Source organism: Giraffa tippelskirchi, chromosome 12 (genome assembly GCF_054371585.1).
Source record: "Giraffa tippelskirchi isolate mGirTip1 chromosome 12, T2T-mGirTip1v1.2.pri, whole genome shotgun sequence".
Classification (NCBI taxonomy): Eukaryota; Metazoa; Chordata; class Mammalia; order Artiodactyla; family Giraffidae; genus Giraffa; species Giraffa tippelskirchi.
In genome coordinates, this window is record NC_137286.1 from 94,118,856 (window position 1) to 94,137,091 (window position 18,236).

Below are 18,236 nucleotides of genomic sequence, written 5' to 3' on the forward strand. Positions count from 1 at the left end.
TAATATTACATATCTCATAGTCCAAATCCAGCTTCAGATTTTCTCCCTCTTGTTCTTGACTAACGTTCTTGACTTTCTCAAGAAAAAAAAAAAAAAACACCTTATGAATGACACCTTTGGAAGAATCAGTGCCAAAATATTAATGGGAATTTCCCGTGCTTGTGGAGTTTCTTCTTATTTTTATCTGTATTTTCTAGTTTGTCAAATCAACTCATTTTCAGAGTTTGTGATAACATGGAAAAAGATTAATTTGATAGTGTAAGTAAATCAGACCATGAAATAGGACATAAATGTGCTTGGATCCATGCTGATGGGTCTTTGGCTCTGTCTCACCCTGGCACTTGCATCTCAAGCGTGTTCATGTCAATCATGGGGGATTTTCAATGTCAATATGCCCTTAAAACATGTTTTCTGACTCATCTGCACAGAGTGCTGATTACTGTTGATGATGTCTCTGTTATTTATTCCTACTTTGTCCTTCCTGTTAATTTGTCTCTGTTTTTTCTATTTCAAATTGTGATCCCACAATATTGTCATCACACAATAGCTTTGCAGTGACCCTGAGACAGCCCTGGAAACTGCATTCCTTGCCTGGGTTCATGGTTGATTAAACTCCTCTTGGGAGGGGATCAGAGACCTCCTCTGTGAATTGAGATGAAGTACATCTGCCAAGACTTTCCCCAGTACTTATGTTTTCTGAATTGTTAGGCCCTGTCTCTCAATCCAAAAAGGCATTGGTGTCATCTTTCTCTTCCTCTGTTCATGACGACTCTAGTGGATTCATCTGAAAACCTAGATAACGGAGCTAGATTCAAAAGACCAAATATCCCTACAAGGTACACGTAGTGTGCCCTTAGTATACGAGTAAGGCTTGTGTGTTCATAGGTCTAGTTCCTTTCTAGTCTTGAGTTCTTTTCAGTTGTTACTTATTCATTAAAAGATTTCCAGCATTTGCCATGGTGTCTGGAACCCCACAGAGACTCAGAAAACTGTTCACAGTTTTGTTCTGGTTTCCTAAAGAAAAATCCAATAAATTCCCAGGGACTCCACAAAGTCTTCTGTGGGTATTCTATACGCCATTTAGATATCCCTTCTCAGAACTTCTTTTAATCACAGGGTGAAGCAAACCTGCGCCTGGGAGGGTGGGGACACTCACTCACTTCTTCCCTGTTCCCCCTTAGAATGGTACTTGGTAGACAGTTAGTGCTCAATAAACACCGACCGTGCTTTAGTTTGTGTAAATGGGATGACTGTCCTCATTTGAAAACATTTTCTTAGTTTAATTCCCCTCAAAATTGGACGTTGGTTTCCAACTCTATGCTGTTGATTGATTGATTGGCATTGATTCATTGTAACTTCATGCTTCCATCCATGTCCTTTTTGAATAAGCTTATCCATGACTGACTTTTTAAGGGAAATCAATAGACAGATGATTCGTGCTCAGTGACACCATCATTATTTACTAGCTATCTGTTGACCATGCCACCCTGCTAAGAGACTTCTCATTGTTGTTATTGTTTAGTCACTGTCACGTCTGGCTCTTTGCAGCCCCATGGACTGCAGCACGCCTGGCATCCTTGTCCTTCACTGTCTCCCAGAGTTGGCTCAAATTCATATCCATTGAGTCAGTGATGCCATTCAACCATCTTATCCTCTGCTGTCCCCTTCTCCTCCTGCCCTCAATCTTTCTCAACATCAGGATCTTTTCCAATGAGTCAGCTCTTTGCATCAGGTGGCCAAAGTATTGGAGCCTCTCATAAATCATGAGAAAAGCTAGAACTAGAACCAGAAAACCCTTGGATATTTTCCCCCCTCTTGAAAGTCACACTTTCTTCCCACTTAACTAAAGAGCAGACGTATCAGCAAACAAGAGACAACATGTTTCATCTAGGGATGGACTCCCATGTGCTGCGAACCAACGTCCCCTTGGTTTGTATACAGGACACTCTTCTCCTTCTTGACAGCATCCTACAGTATGGAGCTGGGGGATTCAGTAACAGAAGCGTGTTCCTCTTCACAAATCCTCTGGAGACAAGGAACTCGCTTGCCGATCAAGTTCTACTGCTAAATGTGGTATTCTATAGTTCCCATGGTAGAGATGCTAAAGAAAGAAAGAAAGAAAGTGAAGTCACTCAGTTGTGTTCAACTCTTTGCAATCCCATGGACTGTAGCCTACCAGGCTCCTCCATCCATGAGATTTTCCAGGCAAGTATACTGGAGTGGGTTGCCGTTTCCTTCTCCAGGGGATCTTCCCAACCCAGGGATCGAACCCGGGTCTCCTGCATTGTAGGCAGACGCTTTATTGTCTGAGCTGCCAGGAAAGTCTTAGAGATGCTAACAGAATTCTAAAAATACTTGCGAGTAAGTTCCTTTTTGTGAAACCTACTCAGGGAGGCAGAAACATATGAAGTGCTAAACTGAGTGAGGTGGTGCTGACTGTGTATACAGCAGTGCTTTAGGGAAAGAAGAGGGTCTGACTGAAATGGAGCAGAAAAGCTTCAGAGTCATGGAGGAGGAATCTGGGTGTAGTGAGTGTCTGAAACTGAGATGCCGCGCTGGGCCAGCAGGGACCTGATGGTGGTGACATCGGGGGAGGTAGGGGAGAGCTGGGTGGGCCGCCCAGGAGGAGACCAGGTCTGAAAGCATGAAGTGGATGCTCGGGAGCAAAAGGAAATGAGAATGAAGTTTGAAGTGTCCAGACTTCTCTTTTACTACCCTTGTTTGGTCGGTGACTATTTGCAGATTTTGTCAGCAGCTTATCAGACATTCAGTGTATGTAACTACAAAGACCATATGGAACACCCTCCTTTGCACTGGAGCAGGGCTCAAACTTAATGAGGCTCAGAGATTGTGTATTTCATTAAATATGAAAGACACCACTTCTAAGCTTGGGAGTGTTTGTTGGCCATCATCTTGGAGGGAAGAGGCTCCTCACCGGTTCTGGAATATTGAGTACATCCATTATTAAATGTTATTGTTGATGCCACTGTAAATGTGGTTTGCAGATTCTTCACACTTGAAATATATTAAATATTTTTAACCAGACATTTTTCTAGTGATGCTATAGTTGATACAAATTATATTGGAAACTTGAAAAAACACAATAAGAATGCACTTTGCCCTCAGTTCGGTTTTCATTAAAATTTTTACCTACTTTTGGCAGAATCTCGTTAGGCTCAGCTTTTTTGCCAAATTCTTACTAGATCTTTAGTAAGAATTTAGAAGTTTTGCCAAGGACCAAATACCTCTTTGGAATATGGTGTCTTATTTTGGTTGCAAGCTTTTATTCAAATAGTATCTTTCTAATTGAACTTATTTTACTTTTTAAACATTTATTTATCTGTCTGCACCAGGTCTTAGATGTTCTGCTTATAGGATCTTTCATTGCAGCATGTAAACTCTTCATTGCAAAATGTGGACTCTAGTTTCCTGATGAGGGATCAAACCTGGGCTTCCTGCCTTAGGAGTGTGGAGTCTTAGCCACTGGATCACCAGGCTAGTCCCCCTATCTAATTGACTTTAAAATAGAGTTTATTTTTTTTTATTTTGTAGTTCAGATTTTTGTTTTTCATTAATATAAGTTTAATGTTCTTACACAGGAAGAAGCCAGGATATATTCTCCATTAGGTTAAATACATTATTGATCATGTGTTTTTGCCGTATTTCATTAATAGAAATAGTAAATAATCAGTTTATGGGAAAGGGTAATTTTTTTTTTTTAGTTTGGATGAAATAGTTTTAAAAATCACTGGTGATATATAATCAGGACACAGATATAAGCACATTCTGTCACCGCATGCTTTTTCATTTCCTGCCTTGTGGGATGCTTTTTTTATGAGGTAGCTGTTTTATTCGAGGGTGCCGTGAACTCAGCCCTTTATTCCGGGCATCACTGTCACTTGTCATTGTCTGTGCTCTGCCTGAGTGGTGGGACAATGGGTCCTCTGAATTTTTTATTGGACCGGTGACTGGTGCTGCTTTATTTATACTCTGATCAAGATAGCCTATTGCTGCTCTTTCATGGGTGAGGGCTCCCCTGTGATGTTAACTGATACATCCCAGCCACCTGTGGTCCCCTCTGGGATGCAGAGCCATCTCAGAACATGTCACTGTGCCAACCAAAAGATGGGCATGGTCCCAGAAGCCCCCTTGTGTGTGGCTGTGGATGGTGTCTGCAGTAGCCATGGGCCACTTGGCATCATCTGTTAGGAGATGTGCTGCCAGCCCCCCAAAATCTCATGGGCAAATGAAACCATTATATTCTGACATTAATGTCTGCGTGAAAAACAGTGGTGGAAAAGGCATTTCTCATTTGTTTCATAGCTTTAAAAAATGGATCAACTAATCAAATTTAAAAAATTAAATTGATTCTCAGCTCTGTGACTATCATTAAATTTATTGAGCACATCTGTTCTTAGTTCTCATTTTATTAGTACCAAACTGGATTCTCTTCCAGCACATTCAAGATCAAGTTCAGGTAATTCCACTTGGCAAGCAAGTCCTCCATGATTTCTCAGTTGCTCAGTGACCACCACATTTCCTTGCTTGTAGTCTCACAGACGGTTCCTCCCACCTGGTCTGCCACCCCACCCACACTCCCTGCCACCACCCCCCCCACCCCATCTGTCTACTTTGTGGTTCTCCAAGGGTGGTCCTGGGAACCACATGCATCAAGATCAGATGGGAAGCTTATCACAAGCCCAGATTTCTGGGTCAGAGCTGAGAGGTTTTGTGTAGGATTCTCTGGGAGAGCAGAGTTGGAGTCTTTTGTTTTTAGTATTTATGTGTTTTTTGTTTGGCTCTGTTGGGTCTTAGTCGCAACATGCAGGATCTTTTGTTGTGGCGTGCAGTCTCAGTAGTTGTGGCTCACGGATTTGGTTGCCCCACAGCATGTGGGATCTTAGTTCTCTGGCCAGGGATTGAACCCGCATCCCCTGCATTGGGAGGCAGACTTCCTGAAGCACCAAGAAGGTCCCTGGAGTCTGTTTTCAACAAGTTCAACCTAAATTATGAGCACCATTGATGTATGAAACAAATTCCTTCTTGGAAGATTGCGTTTCACCATCATCCAACTAGGAGGACAAGACCCTTTACTTGTTGGGGGTCTCTCCTGCTTGAGTCTCCTCCTCTCCACCTGCTCCAGTCGGCTTTCACTTTTGTGATGCTTCACTGTGTGCAGTGCTTGCCAGGCCCTGCCCCTGGTCTGTCCTCATGGACTGGGACATCATCTGACAGCTCCCTTTGTCGGGTACTTAGCACCAGCAGAGTTTAACAAGTGCTATTTATTTGTTCACTGCCAGGTCAGGATTAGCGTGCAGTGGCATTAAATTAACCCTAAGAGTATCCTTTAAATTCACTTCACACTGGCATGTTAATTTGACTCCAGAAGGGTAAGAAAGAAGGTGGAGAAACATTCTTCTCTTCTTTTTTGAGAGATCCCGTTTGAACAAATGAGGGGAAAAATAATAATATTTTAAATTATGAGATAAAGACCAAGTATAAATAAAAAGTCATTACCAATGTGTCTTGCCCAGTTTAACATCAAAAATTGGAACACTGACTCAGACCAAGAAAAATGGAAAAAGAAACATAAGGGAACTGTCTCCATGAAACTGAAAAATAATTTGTATTGTTATTTCAAACAAACCCATAAAACAGAAAAGCTGTATTGTTACAAGGAGACAATTTGTTCCTTTTCTTTCTGAAGTGATATTACTTAAACCTTTTTTATTACATTTTCTCAGACCACAAGATGCAGAATGTTTAATACAGGTCATAAAGAAGGCATACCCATAAAATATCTGTAAGCAGAGGCTTGTGGCAGAATACCTCTGATGTTGCAATTGCAGTTTATTCAGGAATATAAACTATCCACTCTTGCTCTGGAATCAATGATGATGCATTCAATATTTACCCTTCCTCCAAACTCTGTTTTAACATATTGAGGACATTTTGTGTAATTGGAAATCTACTTTATGGTCATCAAGTTTTGGAAAGTTGTTTTTCTCCCCATTTCTCTTTTTGTTTCTACCAAAGAAATTGGACTTACTACTCCTTAGTCATACAGAAAGGGATCCAAAGAGATTCTGAAGTAGCATTTTATTAAGCTTTAATGTTGATCTTTGGGACTTCCCTGGTGGTCCAGTGGCTAAGACTTTGCCCTCCCAATACAGGCGCTCTGGGTTCAATCCTTGGTCAGGGAACTAGATCCTGCATGCAGAAACTAATGGTTCAGCATGCTGCAACGAAGATCAAAGATCCCCTGTGCAGCAACTGACCCATCGCAGACAAATAAAGAAATATTCTTAAAAAATAAATAAAGTTGCTCTTTGCCAGAGTGCTAAGTTGGGCTTCCCAGGTGGCAAAGAACCCACCTGTCAATGCAGGAGATGGGAGTTTGATCCTTGCATCTGGAAGATCCCCTGGAGGAGGGCATAGCAACCCACTCCAGTATTCTTGCCTGGAGAATCCCATGGACAGAGAAACTTGATGGGCTACAATCCATAAGGTCACAAAGAATCGGACATGACTGAAGCGACTTAGCACACAAGTTGGATATCTTAATTATAAATTCATGAGAATATGTATCAGCAAACTGGCCAAGGAGTTGCCTGTTGATATTTACCTCCTCATGTAAATACCACTTCCATGTGGAACCACCCTATTGATTCAATGTGAACGCTTGCACTTGGAGTTTTTAATCATTCAGTGTTTTTTTTTTTGGAGCCCACCAGAACTTGTGAACAGATTCCAGTTTTGATACGATGTCAATGGCGTTTACTCTGTAAATACTACATTAGTATTTGGCTCTCATAAATTCTAGGTAATATAACTGTTTTGTGTCTTACTTTCTACTCCCATCCACTGAGACATCATTTCCTACTGAATATCAGCATGTGACAGGTTCTCGAAAAGTAACCCAAGAAGGATGACATTGGATGTCATTGGATGACATTGCAGGGGAGATTGCTGGCAGTGCCCTTGAAAGAAAGAAGACTGCAGGGAGCTCAGCTCTGTAAAATCTTGTAGACTAACTTAGTAGACAAAGTGAAATTGGGCACATTTATACTAGAAGAAATTAAAAAGTTTTGAATAGCATCGTAGGGGGATCAAAAATGCCTCATCCGTCACCTGAATTCACATGGACTTTCATTCTCTCACTCTGAGTTTCTAAGGATCTCAGTTATTAACTGCAAGGTTAGTAATATACGTCTCAGTGTGGCATTTTGTGCTCACTTTGTGTGTGTGTGTATGTGTGAGTCTGTGTATATTTGATCTTGTCCTGTCGTTATTCTGGAAGAGTTGGGCATTTTCTCAGAGACCTTTGGTTCTTAAAGCACACCAGGTTGAAGGAGACAGGTGAGGTGGCGTCAAAAACCTTGCTGGTGTGGATACAGAGAGGACGTTGGAGAGGAGAACTCCGTGAAAACCTTTGTTGCTCACTCACACGCCACCCTCTGCCTTTGGCTGTCCCCTTCACTCTGTCATTACCTCTGGCACAATGAGAACTTATCACTGGAGTGCCAATACCTTCAAGGGACTTCAGCTGCAGATGCCGAAAAGAGCTGCACGGGAGTGGGGACTACAGTTAATAATGAAGAGAAGAAACCTTTCAAGTTCATTAAGAGAAGAAAAAAAAGTTCCTGCTTTCACTGCTGAGCCTTGGCGTATTCCCTGGGAAATAAATACAACAAGTGGAGCCGTGTGGTATTTATCTGACTTTAAAGCAGGAGCCCTGGAACAATGAAGATGCCAGGAGAGGGAGAAAGAGAGAAAGTTTGTTTCTGCACGGGGGACTCTCACAGTCTTTCTTACACACATCTGGGGTGAGCGGGGGAGGGGGAGTCCTGCATTCAGCAAAGAGAGGTGGAAGCTGTAAGGATGCTGCTAACTGAAGATGGGATGCTGTTTTAAATTAGATGAAACTAACTAGCAGTTTTAGGGCTTCCCAGGTGGCACGTGTGGTAAAGAACCCGCCTGCCAATGCAGGAGACACAAGAGACATGGGTTCAATCCCTGGGTCAGGAAGATCCCCTGGAGAAGGGAATGGCTACCTACTCCAGTATTCTTGCCTGGAGAATTCTATGGACAGGGGAGCCTGGGGGGATACAGTTCTTAGGGTCGCAAAGAGCCAGATACGACTGAGTGACTTTGCATGTACAGTCAGCGATTTTAGTTTCTGTAGTCTGGTTCTTTTTTCCAATGACTGACTATAGTATATTTGAAAAAGGATGCACTCAGCCACAGAGAGAAGACATGTTTATAAACTACTAAAACTCCAGGGCCAGCAAGATGAGTCGAAAGAAAAATGGCTCGAAAACTAGAAGACCTGAGAGTCAGGTTTTGGTCCTGCCCTGTCACCAGTTTCTGAGTGGTTTGTGAGCACCACCTCACCTGCCTGGAATATTTATTGTCTTCCTGTGAGACCAGATGGAAAAGAATAAATGCCTTCCATGTGTCCCATCACGCCATAAGGATAAGGATCATTTGATGATGCATTGCTGAAGAAGTTTTTAGATTAGTCCCTTTTACTGGAAAAGCTTTGTATTTTTCTAGGATAACCATGAGTGGGAATGATAATCATGTTTAGATTACAGTTTTGTGCTGCAAGACTTTTTCGAATGCCTTAAAAATGAATTATAGTGACTTGTTGATTTCTCTCTAAGGTTGAGCATTCTGGTCCCCCGTGACATATATAGTACACATGGTACAACACACATGTAAGTAAGAATATGTAACATAAAGCCAACTAAAATCCAACTTAACAGCAGATCAATATATGTTCTTGATAAATTTGTTTGCGGGAGTGAGGGAGGGCAGTCAGAGCTGAGGTTGGGAGGCAAAGAGGCTTGAGAGAGTTTCCAAGACACCAGAATTATCTCATGACCATTTTTTAAGAACCTCCTGGTTGTTCTTTATATGGATAACGGGCTATAAGGCAGCGTTGTTGTCTGCCATGGTCAAATGACAGCCCTCTCCTTTCTGCCCAACTTATCATGGTACCAAAAGCCTCTAGGAAACATTTGTATTAATGTCCTTCAGGAGAAAATGTTGAGGATTTGAAACAAAGCAATGACAGTCAGAATGGAGAGGAAGGAACAGATTTCAATGATGTTTTAAGGTGGCAAAGTGGAAATGATAGAAATTCCTGCGTCCTTTGCCTGGAATAGCCTTCTCTCTCCCTTCTAGCTAACTCTTCCTCATCCCTCAGTCTTTCACAATTCAGCACAGAGATCAATACCCCCAGAAGACTTTCTTCCTCACTCTGATTGGACATCTGCCAGCATCTGGCTCTACTTGTACCAAACCTGCACTATGGTTGTTGGTGTGTGTGTGTGTGTGTGTGTGTGTGTGTGTGTGTGTCTTCCTGGCTGGTCTCTAAGTCCTTCTAGGAAAAAGTGAAAGTCGCTCAGTCGTGTCTGACTCTTTGTGACCCCATGGACTATACAGTCCATGGAATTCTCCAGGCCAGAATACTGCAGTGGGTAGCCGTTCCCTTCTCTGGGGGATGTTCCTAACCCAGTGATCGAACCCAGGTCTCCCACATTACAGGTGGATTCTGTACCAGCTGAGCCACCAGGGAAGCCCAAGAATACTGGAGTGGGTAGCCTATCCCTTCTCCAGGGGATCTTCCTGACCCAGTAATCAAACTGGGGTCTCTTGCATTGCAGGCGACTTCTTTACCAGCTGAGCCACCAGGGAGGACTCTCTTGTTTCATTTGTAGATCATCATCAAAGCCTGGAATAGAGCTTTGCTCATTGTAGACACATGATGGATATTTACTGAGCAGATGTCTGAAGATCTGAAGTAGAAAGTGAGAGAGAAGCTAAAATGATGGTCCTACTCTTGTTTTGGACCCGAACTGAAATGTTTACTGTTATTATGTAATAACATTTTATACATTGAAAAGCATTATCTAAAACCTGAGTAATTATTACACTTGTTTTCAAAACAGCCTTTTTTCACTCAGGTGCTTTTAGAAGTTAGATTTCATGTTTGGAAAACTGTTGAACTAAGTATCAAATTTTTTTTGTATCATTTATCATGTCTATCTTTTTAACTATTTGTTATAAAATCCATATCACAGAGCATGAATTTGTGGGTGCACCTGTTCCTCCACTGAGTTATAAACGTGTGTAGCTGAAATGCAATCTGTTAAAAACCAAAAGAAAAGAAATTTTCGTTTTGATTTATTGGCATTTCTTAAAGTCTGTGTTTGTAATTAAAAGAAGTTTCCTTTTCAGCTTAGTCCTTAGCAGCCAATGTTTAATTTTCATAGAAAACAACTGACACATAATGGTGATTAAAAAGTTGCCAGTGTGAAAAAATAAAGGTTAAACAGAATAAACTGCAAAATGTTAAATTGAATTGAAATTGACACTTGTTAGTCTCTAAATTTGACAAGAGCTTTCTTAATAAATTAAACATAGCAAAGTGTTTTCCTTTGCATTTCTTCTAATGGGCCTGGCAGATAACATATTTGATATGTGATATTGAAGAGGAGTTTATCTTGCCCATTTCGTTTCATCACATTTTACAAAAGGAGTATTTCATTTTAGCAAGCCTATTTTGACTTGGATCATATATTTTAAAAGTGAGTCAGGAGATGAAATGGTTAGCTTGATTCTTCAACCCCAAATGCCATTTTCACTCTAAGTCTGGGAGATAAATATTGCCTCTTGCAGTATTTTCTGAATCTTCCCGTGACTTTTCCTGGAGGCGTGATTAATCGTTGGCTCTCATAGTGCTTTGCATGTGTTTCTGTTGTAGTAATGAGGCATCGCCATGTGATTGTGAGACTCTGTGTCTGAGACCACAGCTGGTTATAACAACCTTGCAGAAAGAGATGTTGTGTGGCATTTTCAACTTTGGTTTCCCTAGAGCCTAGCACACCCCAGATATCCAGCACATGCTTTGTAGAGATAACTTTAATCATACTTTGATTCTGTTTCACTTTGGTGAGGAGGTAGATGGAGTTCCCTGGGCCCATCAGAAACCACAGATGACTAGTTCAAGTTCACTCTGTTAACCCATGTGGTCTTACAAAGACAGGGCTTCTTAGACTCCTTGTTTTGAAATTAATTTTTATCGGCGTATAGTTGCTGTGCAGTGTTGTGTTAGTTTCCTGCTGCACAGCAGAGTGAATCAGTCATACATATACGTTAGATTCTTTTGACAACTTTCTCCTCATATATTTTTCATCCTGAGCACTTACCCACTGGCTGACTCCCAAGGCTAACAAGGCAACAAGGACATTGTAGGGGCCCTTGGGATTATTCCCAACTGTAGACAAGCGTCCTGAGACGCTCCTATGTCCCACATCTCGTATGAGTGAAACACAGTGAAGACAGACATCGGTTGTGTTGAAGAAGGAAAGAGCCAGAGGACCACAAGCCGTATTATAAAGAGGAGAGAGTGGTGGGCTGCGGTTTGCATGTTAGAAAAGTGGACGGGCTGGGACTGCTAGGGACCCAGTGACCCTGAGAATCTGATTCCCAGGAGTATTTTGAACACTCAGTGACTTCCTGGCTGCTGGTAGCACTAAGAAGGAGGGAGTTGAGAGCCTGGTGGGGAGAAGCGGGGAGGGAGCTGTCCTAAGGCCAGGAGACAAAAGACAGCATCCAATCTGAAGTGCTTTGAGGATGACTCTCCTGGCAAGAGAGCTGGGAAATGTCTGTGGCAGCGACTAGTACCCTAGCGTTAAATCTTTATAAATATGATTTTTCTCCTAGAATAGCTACTGCTGCCCTAGGCTTTACACGGGGATGCTAGCCCAAGGCAGACAAAAGTAGTTAAAGCATGTCTAGCATAGCAAGCAATGCTTGGGCATTTATTTGAAGAGAATGTTGAATTTTGACCCTGTTACTGGTACATCTTGGCATTTCCCAATGGTACAAATAGTGAAAAGAGGATGTGAATCGTAACATGAATTCCCTTATGAAATCAGGATTGAGTTTTTGATGGAAGAAAACAGAATTTAACACTTGACTTCCTCTGAGAATTTTTTTATCATGTGTAAAGAAGTCCTACATAGTAATGGGAATGTAAAAGGGTAATGTTGGATATTTTTGATCGGGAAGCTGTATTCGGATAATTTCCTGCAGACTATGAATAATCCTAATGAACTTCAAAATGCAAACCACGACTTTATATTTAGGACATAGCCAAGGATGAAGAGATATACCATAGAAGAATTATGCTGGTGACAGAAATGTCAAGATATTGCATGAATCTTGGCCCAGTTCAAGAAACCAACCAGTATTTTTTTTTTCAAGAACCACTGGATACTAGGTAGCCCATCTGATGACAAGAGCAAAGCCCCAGCCTCTGCTGGCCTCGCCAGCTCACTGTTTGGAATCAAATGATTAAGGTCAGGCAGAAATGCATGATTACCCCACAACAGCTATAAAGGAAGCTTTTCATGTTCTTTGTCTATTACAAAAAAAGTGAAAGGATAAGTAAGAGGAATGAATCAAGGAGTAAAGAATTTTCAGAAAGGTAGTAGGAGAAAAATGATAAAGGAATTTCAGACATACAGAGGCTTACACAGATCTGCAAATACTAAGTTTGCCTTATTGAAGGTAGCTATGACTATTTGGGTTTATGTATTAGATTGGTGGAAAAGATAGCAGTTGGATGCTATTTCAAGAATTTCAAGAATAGGAGCTCTTGAGAAAGACTTTAATGACATCGAAAGGAAGGAATATGGAACCAAGAGGGAGGAGTATTGTATTCACATGATAGACAAGAGGACTCTTTAGCCCTGTTGACTTGGAGACCCCCTTCAGAAAAGAAGAGTGTTGAAGGTTAAAGATAGCCAGGAGGAGATTCACTTACTCTTGAAGATTTCACTCTTCTTAGTGAAAGGTACAGGGCTGAGGGATGGAGCCCCTTTTTTTTTTTTGAGCCTCTTTTCCACAAAAGAGAGCCCCCTTTGATCAGAAGCCTGCATTTAAGAGGAAAAAGCTTTTTCAAGGAGCACGGAGGGCAGTGCCCCAGGGAAGGGATGTACTTCTTGCCCAGCATCATTGCACCATCACGGTCACAGGACCTTAGAGGAAGCCACCACTGAGCTCTGTGAGCCCCGTTTTCCTTCAAGATGAGAGGCCCTCTTCTCAGTGGGTCATTACTGGCCTCTGCTGGACCATTTTTCAGCGAAAGGAACTCTCCCCATACAGGTGACTCCTTTCCTCTTCTTCTTCATATTGATTCAAAATCAGGATTGATTCAAATGAGGGTTATGAAGTGAGGACTTCCCCGTGGCCATCCGGTGGTTAGGACCCCCTGCTTCCACTGCAGGGGCCTCAGGATCAATCCTTGGTCAGGAAACTAAGATCCCGCTTGCCACCAAGTGTCACCAAAATAATAATAATGATAATAAGGATTATGAAGTGACTTCCCAGTTGATCTTTTCTAGATGAGCATCCTTACACATGATGTATGCAGCTCCTATCTGTTCCTTCTGGAATTGGATGCAGAGGGTGGGGGACATGGCCTGTGGACAATGGAACTCTCATTTTCTTTAACCCAAAATTGCAATAATCTGGTAATGGCCATTTGAAGTCGTTGAATGTATCGGATAAGTAGTTCCTAAATTAGGAGAGTGAGTTCTTTAGTGGTCACAGAGACAGGAAGCCCCTAAAATTTTTGTATTCTCATGTAATGTCCAGGAACCCCCTTACTGAACATACTGTTAATGAGAGATTAGGGATGCCACTAGCTGTCTTGGGTCACCTTAAAAATTATTTTGGTAAGGCCCCCTCATTTGGAGGCCTCCCTGGTGGCTAAGACAGTAAAGAATCCACTTGTAATGCTAAATGCTTCAAACGGGAAGTGATTTAAAGTATTATTTTATGGCCATAGTCAATAACCTGGTGGGCGTTTTCTCTTTGTAGCTTCTGATTTCTATGAAATCTCATGAGAATAAGGAATCTCTCAATTGATCAGATCTTCCACAGCCCTTCCTTTATTGCCATAGCAACCAAATCTGCCCTAACTACTCAAATCAGCTAATCAGTTGTGGTCCCTGGTTTATGGGATTTGACAGCAGCCTTGCCTGAAGATTACTGGCTTTTTGTTCTTTAGGTAATAAGTGTCTGGAAGACAGTCAGGACTTCCCTGGCAGTCCAGAGGTTAAGACTCCATGCCTCCACTGCAAGAGGCATGGGTTTTGTCCCTGACCAGGAAACTAAGATCCCACATGCCTTTCAATGTGGCCAAAAAAGAAAAAGAAAAATCGTCTCAGATATAATATGAAGGACTCATTCAGTATGTGAGTCTGAGATCTCATCTCACGATAATTAGCTTGAATAATAGTTATAGCCATGTTTCCCCCTTTGTATATTATTAATTATGGAAAGAAACAAGTTCATTATTTCCAGTTCTCTGGAAATAGGTCGTATACTTTATTTCCGTAGTGATCAGATATTTAAAACCCAAATCAAGACATTAGATCTGACAGAAGACTGTGTTTTCTTGATGTTTGAATTTATTACATTCATCTTTCAAATGTTACAGAAATAAAATCATACTTAGCTATAGCTTTAGCTAACACATTTCACTGCATAGAATTAAAGAACTGCAGGTTTGGGCTTCTTTACATTTTTTTTTTTGGTAGCAGTTTGGGGTTAAAACTTTTTTTTTTGGTATCGATTCTTTGACATGGAGTCAACTATGACAGTTCATCCAAAATTCAATATGAATAGTCTTTAGCAACTATCAGGGTTGAAATTTTCATCAATTTCATTTGACTTTCATCTTTATTTTCACTTTATTGGTCTGGGTCAAGTGTGAAATGATGCCTATCCTTTGCTGTCTAGAATCTGTCCCTCAATTCACTGATTTTTATACAGTTTACTCCTGGAAAGACTTAACTGGCCCCCAGGTATCACTTCTAGTTTGATATAACCCACCTATTCTCACTGGTGTTTCCATGCTGTACTGGAGATTGTTTTTAATGCCGTACTCTTTTGAGTTCTAATTCATGAACTACTTCATCACTGAGCTTATCAGAAAGAAATGTAAATCACTGACCTACTTGAAAACTCCCCTTTTTTAAACATCTCCTGAGTTCATAATTCCCTTTGTGACTGGCATATTTTACCAGGGTAGAGTTCGTAATCATAGGAATGATGACTCCGCACCGCAATTCTGGAGGTACTTTAGTCAACTGGGGGCTACCTCATCATAGTGAGGGCCTCCGTGTCCAGTCAGCACCCACGTATTAGGGGTATTCTGTCTGCATAGCTAGAAAACCTATTGCCCAATGAGTGGGACTAGCAGAGTGCTTGCAGTGTATACTTATCATATCTGGGATCCGTGAATCAGGATTTGTTCATTTGCACAAGGCCATGGGTGTGCAACAACAGAACCCCTCAGGAAACCAAATGACTGCAAGGGAATTCCCACTTCAAAGAATAAGAGCTATGAGGTTCCACACCTTCACCAATGATCCGCCTAATTTCTCTGATTGAAAGAAGTCATTAGATCTTTCTCATCCAACTGTAGTCTCTATAACTACATGGCAGCTCATGGACTGTCACAGGTACCCACCCAGAGATTAAAATACTATTACTTTACCCCCACCTTAAATGAATATTTGTGAGGTGTTTTTTTTTTTAGCATTTAAAAAAATTATTTATGTATTTTTGTATTTTATTTTTGGCTGCACTGGGTCTTTGTTGCCATCCCAGCTTTCTCTAGTTGGGATGTGTGGGCTTCTCATTGTGGTGGCTTCTTTTGATGAGGAGCATGGGCTCTCCTGCTTCCATAGTTGCGGCACACAGGCTTAATTGCCCCGGGCCTGTGGAATCTTAGTCCCTGGGCCTGGGACTGAATTTACATCCTCTGAATTGACAGGCATATTCTTAACCACTGGACCACCAGGCAAGTCTCTACATCAGTATTTGTACACAATGTCTGAATGTGAGAGTTGGACCATTAAGAAAGCTGAGTGCCAAAGAATTGACGCTTTTGAACTGTGGTGCTGGAGATGACTCTTGAGAGTCCCTTGGACTGCAAGGAGATCCAGCCAGTCCATCCTAAAGGAAATCAGTCCTGAATATTCATTGGAAAGACTGATGCTGAAGCTGAAGCTCCAATATTTTGACCACCTGATGTGAAGAACTGACTCATTGGGAAAGACCCTGATGCTAGGAAAGATTGAAGCCAGAAGGAGAAGGGGACAACAGAGGATGAGATGGTTGGATGGCATCACCAACTCGATGGACATGAATTTGAGTAAACTTCGGGAGGTGGTGGTGGACAGGGAGTGCTGTGGTCCTTTAATGGACCGGAACTTGGGGGTACAGAGTCGACCGATAAAAAAAGTGAAAGAAAGAAAAAAAGAGGCTGAGCCGCGTGAAGGGGACAGAGAGAGAGAGAGCGCGCGCGCGAGCGAGAGCAAGAGCGATAGAGAGAATGAGGAAAGACACGGGGACCAGTGCTCTGATGGAACAGAGGCGTTAATTCAACATATTGTGGGCATATATATACTCTCTTACAAGATAGCCCTTTTTAGCAGAGACAGGGATCAAAAATCTAACAAGTCATCTAGAAAGCCAGAGGCTAGAATCATTCTCAATAGAGGAGGTTGTAAAAGTTACTTTACATATCAGAAGAGAAGAGTTGTAAATGGCTGCTGTTCACCATATGGAATTTCCATACGAATGAGATACATGAATTTCTATTATTCCCGAAAGCCGGTTTGCCAGGTCTCTGGCACCTGTATTCAGGTGCTGTTAAGGAACATAGAATTCATGCAAGACTGAAAACAGCACACAGGAAGCCTCCTGTTAAATGTATCCTGACAAGGGAGGGCTGGCATGCTGCAGTCCATAGGGTCACAAAGAGTCAGACACCACTGAGTGACTGAACTGAACTGAATGTGTTAACAGGAAAATTTGGGTCAAGTAGATTATTTTATATCAGACACTTTGAGTTGTGTTGAATAGTGTTATGTTAACAGGAAAATTTGGGTCAAGTAGATTATTTTATATCAGACACTTTGAGTTGTGTTGAATAGTGTTATAGTCAGTATAAGTAACCCGCCAAGGCGATCATTGCTGTTTCCACTAGTTACATGAATGCCGGTGGAGTCAACATAGTTCAGTTCAGTCGCTCAGTCTGTGAAGTTGCACAGTCAAAGTAAACATAGTATGATACCCTATGGATTGTGAATCTACCTCCCCAGTTTTGACAACACGTAAGTTATCAAGGAACAAAACATTAGTTATCAAGGAACAAAACATTCTGTGGTTTGGGGAAAGTTGTAGGGATGAGGGTGGGGGGGATTGAAGTCATATGAGATTGAAATCATTTGGCCAAACTCATGCCAGATGCAAAAATGGAGGGAGGTCAGTGAGGCTTACCTGATTGATTCTGTACTCTTGTCAGAGCCCAGAATCTTTTCAATTCGTCACTCTTGATCGCATCTCTCAATCTGAGTTAACAGTAGCGTTGCCACTCATTTCCTGTCACTGCCTTGGATGGCTCTGTGGGTGGGATAGAGGAAGAGTGCTTTTGTGGAGCCTGCAAAGCTGCCCCAGGGAGCCACTTTCCCTTCCTGAACTCGCTCATGGATGCTTCTTGGAACCAGAGAGCATTAGCCATGAATAGCCCCCATGACTACACCTTGGTTTGGTTTAGCTCACTTCTTCCTTGAGGATAAATAACCATGATAACATCCCCAGCCCTAACCTGAAGAATGATTCCAAACCCTTCAAAGGTGACTCTCGCCTGGTCCTCACAAGACTTCAATTCCTGAGGCTTTCTGAGCACCACAAGAAGCAGAAGAAAGTGCACCATCAGGACTTGGAATCACACAAACTCAGGTTGATTCTTTTCTCTACAACTTATCACTTGGGAGACTCTCCTGAATTTGTTTCCTTATCTGTACAGCTGGTGACAGTTGCATCCACACCCCACTTCATAGAGGGGGACAGAAAGGAAAAGTGCATGGCCCAGTATGTGGCATTTATTTGTTGCTTAATACAAGTTTATTCCCTTTCTCTAAAAGTCCTTGAATGATGTAAAACTGTATGTAGATAGGATGGTAGCATTTGGAAATATTTGTAGAGAGCAGTGACTTTAAATATACTGACCATTATGTGAATGGGAGGAAAAGATGGGTATTTTCAATTTACTGAGCTTCTCCAAAGACACAATGTGTGAGACAGAGTAGAACGTATGTTAAGAAAGAAAAAGAAAAGAGAGACAAGCAAAGGCAATCAAAGCT

At 41.7% G+C, this 18,236-nt stretch overlaps 1 protein-coding gene and 2 long non-coding RNA genes across 7 annotated transcripts in view; all 3 read left to right on the forward strand.

The window, feature by feature from the left end:
* LHFPL6 (LHFPL tetraspan subfamily member 6) overlaps positions 1–18,236 on the forward strand; it is a 276,744-nt gene that overhangs the window by 154,636 nt on the left and 103,872 nt on the right. The gene's annotated exons all lie outside the window — the stretch shown is intronic.
* On the forward strand, positions 2,550–6,300 carry LOC145528782 (uncharacterized). Its single transcript, XR_014070646.1, has 2 exons — positions 2,550–4,524; positions 5,144–6,300. It is a non-coding gene; the product is annotated as an uncharacterized LOC145528782 (long non-coding RNA).
* On the forward strand, positions 16,187–18,209 carry LOC145528785 (uncharacterized). Its single transcript, XR_014070649.1, has 2 exons — positions 16,187–16,952; positions 17,025–18,209. It is a non-coding gene; the product is annotated as an uncharacterized LOC145528785 (long non-coding RNA).